Consider the following 8,704-nt stretch of genomic DNA (forward strand, 5'->3'; position numbering starts at 1 on the left):
GCAGCCCACTGTGTTTCTCCTTTGCTGGTAAAGCAATCAACCTTCTTTTTCCTTTTGCTCAAAACTGTGTTTTTGTTATTGGATTGGCATCAACGGGGACAAGGACTGAGCTTTTGGCAACAGTTTTTTGAATACTTTGTCCATTAAAACCTTTGTTTTGCCAGCCACTGTGACAAAGGCTTGTAATTTCAATGGCTCAGGAGAATCAAGAGTTCTAGGCCAGCTGGGCCTGGTCCCCCACATGCCTGTAATCATGGAGGCTAAGAAGGCTGACACAGGAGAACCAAGAGTTCAAAGCCAGCCTCAGCAATATCGAGGCCCTATCTCTAAATAAAGTACAAAAAAGGTATGGAGATGGGGCTCAGTGGTTGAGTTCCCCTAGGTCCAATCCCTAGTACCAAAACAAAAAACAAACAAACAACAACAATAACAAACAAACAAACAACAACAACAACAACAACAATAACAAAAAACACAGAGGAAATGTTTTGGTTTGGTATATATTGCATACCTAGAAAGAGTCCAGGGTTTTCCCCTCTTATGTTTCTCTTTTGCTTCTTCATGTTTCCCCTGAAATTATCAGTACAGGGAAGCCAACCTGACAGGATGGAACACATTATTCTGTTTTTCTAGATCTTTGAGTTGCACATCAAGTCTGAAGCTGAGGACTCCCAACTGTTTAACCTGCTTGTGAATTCACAATTTTCCCAGCTCTGTGATCATCAGTGATTTCAAATTCCTTGATGCTATACCTCATCATCACAGAAACCAGGCAACAACCTGTGATCAAGCCCAAAAAGAACCTGATGTTGGGACCTGGCGGTGCAGCTCACTGCTAGAGCACATGCTTAGCATGTGCAAGGCCCTGAATTGACCCAAGACCCAAAATGGGAATAACTAACTAACTAAATAAATAAATAAAATTTAAAAATAATTAAAAACATGGCGGTGGTTGTGGCTCAGAGAGAGAGTGCTTGCCAATCACATGCAAGGCCCGGGGTTGGATCCTCAGCAACACATAAAATAAATAAATAAAATAAATGTATTGTGTCCAACTAAGTAAGAAAAACAACAACAACAACAAAAAAAACAAACAACCTGGTGTTTGTTTTTCATCTTAGCATCATTGATTTTTTTTTCTACTAGTGGTTGAACCCAAAGTTACTTTACTATTGAGCTATATCCTCAGTCTTTTTTATTTTTACTTTTTCTTTTGGAATAGGGTCTTCCCAAATTGCCCACGCTGTCCTCAAACTTGGGGCTCTCTTGCCTCAGCCTTCTGAGATCCTGATGTGACCGAATGTTTGGCCCATGTCCCCAAACATGATACACTTTTGAGAAAAAGGAAAAAGAAGTTTTGTTGCTTTGGTAGCAAAAGACAAGCACAGGGGACTCCTGTCCCAGAGGATTCTTCCCATCAAGGGGAGCAGGGGGCTTTTAAAGAGGTGATTCATGCGCTGGGGCTAGGGTTTAGTGGTAGAGTGCTTTCCTAGCATGCACAAAGCACTGGTTCCATCCTCAGCACCACATAAGAACAAATAAAGATGTTGTGTCTTTTAAGTTAGTGGCAGTGACTTAGAACAAAGCAGCAGGCTCAGGAAAGAAACAATCAGGTGACCAGGGAAACTTCTGTCAAGCAGTGGGACCCCCTGGCCAATCCTGGAGTTCAGCCAACTCCCCCAACAAACTTCAGCAGGACAAAGGACAATAAAAACACCTTTTCCTGTTCCAAGCCCTTCCCTTCCTGCTGTAAGCCTCATAGAAGTCCAGTCCTGTCAAGATCCCACGCGGTTTCTCCTCAGACCCTTCTCCTGTCCACTTTGTGGGTCTAATGGGTTCCGCCTAGTGTGATATCTTGAATAAAGCCTCATTCAGCGGCTATTTTAAATCTGCCAACTTTGGTCACTGCCTGCCTTGCCTCATGTGATAGTGTCCATCTACAACTGAAAAAAAGATTAAAAATGTAAAGAGGTGATTCAAATTCTACATTCCACATCTTCTGTCTGGTATTGTAAGCCACTAAAATCTGGGAGATAGTAATTTCTGAGATCTTCTGGTGCCATCCCCAAAGTCTGGATTACTTTGTTCCTGTGCTGGGTGTGTGAATAGGGACACAAAACTGTGGAAAACTGTCCAGGAATCCTGTTTCCCCTGAGATTAGGGAGGGGGATGAGATTAGGGAGGAGTAGGAAGAGAAAGAAAACATGTATATCCATTTAAAAACAAGTCAATCAATAAAAATCAGTCACAGTGGCAGAGCAGCAAGGCTGTATCCAAACCATCAATGGACCACTGTTACACTGGGATTACAGGTGTGAGTTACACACTGGCTCATTGTTAATCTTAAAACCATCAGTTTGAGCAGGGCGTGGAAGTGCACACCTATTATCTTAATAAGATTTAGGAAGCTGAGGCAGGAGGATTGCAAGTTGAAGGCCAGTCTCAGCAATTTAGCAAGGCTCTAAGCCATTTAATGAAAACCTATTTCAAAATAAAAAGGACTGGGGATGTGGCTCAGTAGTTAAGCAACCCTAGGTATGGAACTCAGTGGTAAAGCACCTTGAATTCCATCCCCAGTACCACCAAAAAAAATAAATGAATGAATAAATAAATAAATAAATAAAAAGAAAAGACCATCAGCTTGGACATTCATGAGAACCATTATGGAGGCTTGGAAGATGAAGAGTTGTTACTTTTTTAAAAAAAACTTTTAGTTGTCAATGGATCTTTATTTTATTTATTTATATGTGGTGCTGAGAATCGATCCCAGTTCCCCACACATGCTAGGCAAGTACTCTACAATTGAGCCACAATGCCAGCCCCAACTTGTTACTTTTTAATGGTAAGACAATATTTTAAAATTAACTGCATTTGAGAACATTTCCAATATTCATGAAACTTAATCAGAGCAATTCCATTTAAGTTTTGTTTTATATCTCAATAGGAAAGAATCAAAATTATTCAGGTCAAAATTAAAATTTCAAAAATATAAGACTGGACTGGTCTTGGGGGTGCACACCTATAATCCCAGCAACTAGGAGGCTGAGGCAGAAGGATCCCGAGTTCAAAGGCAACCTCAGCAAAAGTGAGGTACTAAGCAACTCAGTGAGACCTTGTGTCTAAATAAAATACACAGTAGGACTGGGGATGTGGCTTAGTGATGGAGCCCTGAGTTCAATTCCCAGTAGCCCCTGCCTTCAGCAAAAAAAATCCTTAAGACTCTCAGGTGAGGTAGTGGAGGATGCCTGTGATCTCAGAAACTGTGGAGATTGAGGCAGGAAAATCATGAGTTCAAAGTCAGCCTTAGCAACTTAGCTAGGCCTTAAGCAATTTATTCAGATCCTGTCTCTAAAACAAAACAAAACTACCCCCTAGTACTTGTGCTCAGTGGTAAAAACGCCAGTAGCATGGGGGAAGATGCCCCTGGTTTCATCCCTAGCACCCAAACAAGCAGACAAGCCAACCTCAATTGTCTGTCAACATACAAACTCTAATTATTTATCTATTCTTTTTTTTTTTCTGTTTTTGTTTGTTTGTTTGTTTGTTGTTTGTTGTTGTTGTTGTGCTGAGCATTGAATCCAGGACCTCATGGCATGGTAGACAAACACTATGCCACTGAGACTAACCCTTTTAAAATTTAATTTAAAAATTTGGCAGGACTGAAAATTTAACCCTGGGCCTCACATATGCTAGACCAGTAAGTGCTCTACTGCTGAGTGACATCACCAGCCCACAACCGAATATTTGGCATAAAGATCTTTGGCTGCAAGAAATGGCATTTGATTTGCTTCACGTGTGGAAATGTCTGTTTGTGCTGGCGTGGTTCTTGCATTTCTTTTGCTGTTGTTTGTAGCAGAGTTGCCTGCGATTTTATAACTGGAGTTGCATGGAGAGGTGCCTCTCACTTTAATTTCAAGGAAAGCACATAACTGATTACTGTAGTAATAAACACACACACACAGGTAAATCACTACTCAGGATTTTTGAGGCCAACAGGTTAAACCTGAAGAGTTTAGCCCAGATTTAGGATTAAAAGCCCTCAAGAGATTTATGCATGAAGTGAACTGGGAGTTGGAGAACTGAGCCATAAACCAGATGTGGTAGCTGGTTCTAGCTTACATAGTGTTATCACCAAAATTAGTACATTTTATTTATTTCTTTGTAATATTTATTTATCTTTTAGTTGTAGTTGCACACAATACCTTTATTTATATGTGGAGCTGAGGATGGAACCCAGGCCCTCACACATGCTAGGCAAGCTCTCTACCATTGAGCCACAACTCCAGCCCCAAAACAGTACATTTTATTTTATTGTATTTTTTTGAATGCATACTTTTGGTTTATATGATTTCAATTATGTGTTAACATGAAAAAAACAAAATAAGTTGGAAATTTCTGCACATCATCCGCTACAGAAGCCCCAATCCACTGATCCCTGCCATTTCCATCAGGTACACAAGTAAACAGGCCTCCATCCCCAGAGTGAAGCAGGTGCCATCACTATCCCAGACCTTAAACGATAGTACAGAGCAATAGTAACAAGAACAGCATGGTATTGGCACTAAAATATACTGGTAGACCAATGGTACAGAGTAGAGGACACAGAAACTACCCCACAAAACTACAATTATCTTATAGTAGACAAGGGTGCCAAGAACATGCATTGGAGAAAAAGATAGGCTCTTCTACAAATGGTGCTGGGAAAACTGGAAATCCATATGCAACAAAATGAAATTAAAGCCCTATCTCTCACCATGCAACAAAACTCAACTCATAATAGATTGAGGACTTAGGAATACAACCAGAGACCCTATGTCTAATAGAAGACAAAGTAGGCCCTAATCTCCTTTATGTGGGATTAGGCCCCAACTTCCTTAATAAGACTCCTGTGGCACAAGAATGAAAATCAAGAAGCAATAAATGGGATGGACTGCTGGTTTTTGTTCTCGGGACTAAAAGGCTCAGGGGTCACTCCAGGTCAACTGGGCTAACTGGGCTGCACAAAATAACCACACAGGAGACACAAATACCTTTTTCTTTAAGGTCATTGTGATGCCTCCTCTGACCTTAATGGTCAGAAGGAAGAGAGAGAGAGCATGTGGTGGTGACCCCTTTCATTGAGGAGAAGCTATTCAAATGAGCAAGGGGTCAGGTTTCAGGAGGCTGAGTCTATCTTCTTGATGTCCACTGTCAGCAGGTTGACTGACATCTGGGTAGGCCACACCCAAGGGCAAAGTAAGAGAAGGGGACACACACAAGGCACTTCCATGGAAGATTCTATCCTAAACAGAGCATTGGATTATATTACAAAGGAACAGGTGAGCCTAGCTTTATCCATGGGGCTGTTGCAAGACACACCAAGCACTAGACATCGTCCCTGGAACCCAGGAAGGGTGGGGAAAGCTCTGCCACATTTTTGTGACTGAGCACCTCAGCACCTAGCCAGGGAGTGTGACTCAGTCACATGCAAGGTTGGTCTCCAACAATGGACTCAAACTAAATAGTTTCTTCTCAGCAAAAGAAACAATCTGTGAGGGGAATAGATAGCCTACATCTTGGGAGAAAATCTTGACCCCTCACACATCAGATAGAGCACTAATCACTGGGGTATATAAAGAACTCAAAAAGCTAGATACAAAACATAACAAAACAAACAAACAAACAAACAAAATCAATAAATGGGCCAAGGACCAGAAGGAACACTTATCAGAAGATGATGTTCAATCAATCAAGAAACACATGAAAAAATGTTCATTATCACTATCAATTAGAGAAATGCAAATCGAAACCACTCTAAGACTTCATCTCTCTCCAGTCAGAATGGCAGCTGTTATGCCTACAAACAATAATAAGTGTTGATGAGGATGTGGGGAAAAAGGTAGACTCCTACACTGCTGGTGGGACTGGAAAATGGTGCAGTCAATATGGAAAGCAGTATGGAGATTCCTTGGAAAACTTGGAATGGAACAACCATATGACTCATCTATCCTTCTCCTTGGTCTATACCCCAAAGACTTGAAAACAGCATACTATAGGGACACAGCCACATCAATGTTTATAGCAGCACAATTCACAATAGCTAAATTGTAGAACCAATCTAGATGTCCTTTAATAGATGAATGGATAAAAATCATGTGGCATATATAAACAATGAAATATTACTCAGCAATAAAAGAGAATAAAATCATGGCATTTCAGGTAAAAGGATGGAATTAGAGAAGATAATGCTAAGTGAAGTTAGCCAATCTCCCCAAACCAAATACTGAATATTTTCTTTGATACAAGGAGGCTGATTCATAGTGGGATAGGGAGAGGGAACAGGGGAGGGAAATCTGGATAAGAGTTTTTGGAATTCATAAGAGGGCTCTGAGCCAGGTGTCTAGGTCCACACCTGTAATCCCAGCAGTTCATAAGCTTGAATTAGGAGGATTGTGAGTTCAAGGCCAGCCTCAGCAATTTAGCAAAGCTCTGTCTCAAAACAAAATATAAAGAAAGGGCTGGGGATGTAGCTCATTGGTTAAGTGCTCCTGGCTTCAATCCCCAGGAGTAAACAAACAAACAAACAAATCAGAAAGTTCTGGGAATATAGCTCAGCTGCTTCAGTGCTTGCCTTACATGAACAAGGCCATGAGTTTGATCCATAGCACCACACACACACACAAAACAAAAACAAAAACAAAAACAAAACAGGGTGCTGAGTCTAGAGGAAAAAGGCATTTTGCACAGATATGGCTGCTGCACACCCACAACTACTTACCTCTTCCTCAGCATTGGTGCCAAGGTGGTGGCTCTGCTTCCAGCCCTATGGATGCCAGGACTCAAATAGGAACTAGGAAAAACTGGTGGGGTGGGATCACTAGGGACTCTGTGGCGCCATCTGCACTTATCCTAGGTCTAGAAGCCTCTTCTTTTTTCCAGGGCTGGAGGCCAGGCATTCTACAGAGACCCACCACTTCTCACCCTGACTTTGCAAGTAGAACAAGATTAGAGATTTCCTTTGGGTTGGTACTATTCTAGCCTAGAGGACAGGTCCTTATGAGGTAATCTTTCTCTAAAGAAGAGCCTTCTGTGGAGATGAATGGCTGTTCCTACCTGCTATGAAAGAGTCTTTCTGGGGCTAGGGTGCAGCTCAGGGGCAGGATATGTGTTTAGCACTCAGGTAGCCCTGAGTTGAATCCCCAGCACACCCCACCCAAGCACCCACAGTCTTTCCAGTTTTTTTCTGTCATGACAATTTCTGGGGGTCCTCTTCTGGATTTAGGCAGGGAGATCAAGCAATGTTTTTTGAACAAGATTTCCATCTTTATAGCCACATATGAATTCTGGTAAATGGAAAATATGTGCCATCTTCCGGTCATGATGATGTGACATTTTCTGTAGACTTCTTGTTCTTCAATTATTAGAGGCAGGGTTTCCTCTGATTTTCCAGTTGCTAAATCTGAAGTTCTTTGTAATTTGGTGTGTGTGTGTGTGTGTGTGTGCTCACACACTGTCAATGAAGAATCACCTGAGGAAGTAGGTTAAAATGCAGATTCTACTTTTGGTACTGAAGATTAAACCCAGGGGAACTCTACCACTGAGCTGCAATCCACTTTTAATTTATTTATTTTGAGACAAGGCCCTATACATTGCTGATCCTGGCCTGAACCTGCAATCCTCCTTCCTCAGCTCCCTGAGTTGCAGGAATTACAGGTGTGTGCCATCACACTAGGCGAGATTCTGATGTCTAAATGTGCACCTGCCCCTATCCAGGATCCTAATGGGAACTGCTTATGGAACACGCTCTGAGAAAAAAATGATACCACAATGGCTGAGGGTTTAGATCAGAGGTAGAGTGGTAGAAGGCTCGCCTATCACGCCCAAGTCCTGGGTTTAATTCCTAGCACCAAAATCATTCAATAAATAAACATCCCCAAACAAGAACAACAAAACAATGCTAAGGCCAATCCTTCATTGTTTTAAAGGGCAAATCTGACTAAAACTCCCCACATGAAGACAACTCAGTGATCCCGTCATGCCAGGGGTGAACTGCAGGCTCCTCATGAGGACCCACTTCTCACATCTCATGCTGGAGACACATATGACTTTGGGTGGTTTGTGGAGCCTGCTCTTCTCAAATGCTGCTGTTTTCCAGGGACACCATGTGGAAGCACAACCCCATCACTTCTCTGGCCACCTGGCTAACTCCTACTGCTCTGCAGCCTCTGCAGGTGGCTCCCCTGACCCTTGCTCCATAGGCATGCTCTGTAGCCCTGCTTCTTTGCATTCCAGACTCTTCTCTAATAGCATTGTCTTTCTCTCCTGCAATCCTTGTTTCCCATCTGCCTCCGCAGATGACTCAGCAAGCTGAGCCCAGGAAATGGGTCTTATTCAGTTTTGTATCTCTTGAAATTGACACATAGCCAACCTTTAATAAATTACTTAAGGCATGAAAAAATTGTGTTGTCTCTCTTATGTGTTTTTAGCTATTTTATTGGGGAGCACTGTGGATTGAACTCAGGAACACTTTACCACTGAACCACATCCCCAGGCCTTTTTATTTTGAGACAGGGTCTTTTGCCAAGTTGCTGAGGCTGGCCTGGAAGTTGTGATCCTACCTCCTCAGCCTCCCTAGATGCCAAAATTACAGGTGTGGGAAACCAAACCTGGAATTGAGTCTCTATTTCGTGTGGGGGGGGGGTTTGGGGGTGGTTGGTGGTGGTGG

This window comes from Marmota marmota, unplaced genomic scaffold, assembly GCF_001458135.2.
Source record: "Marmota marmota marmota unplaced genomic scaffold, marMar, whole genome shotgun sequence".
In the NCBI taxonomy this organism is placed as follows: Eukaryota; Metazoa; Chordata; class Mammalia; order Rodentia; family Sciuridae; genus Marmota; species Marmota marmota.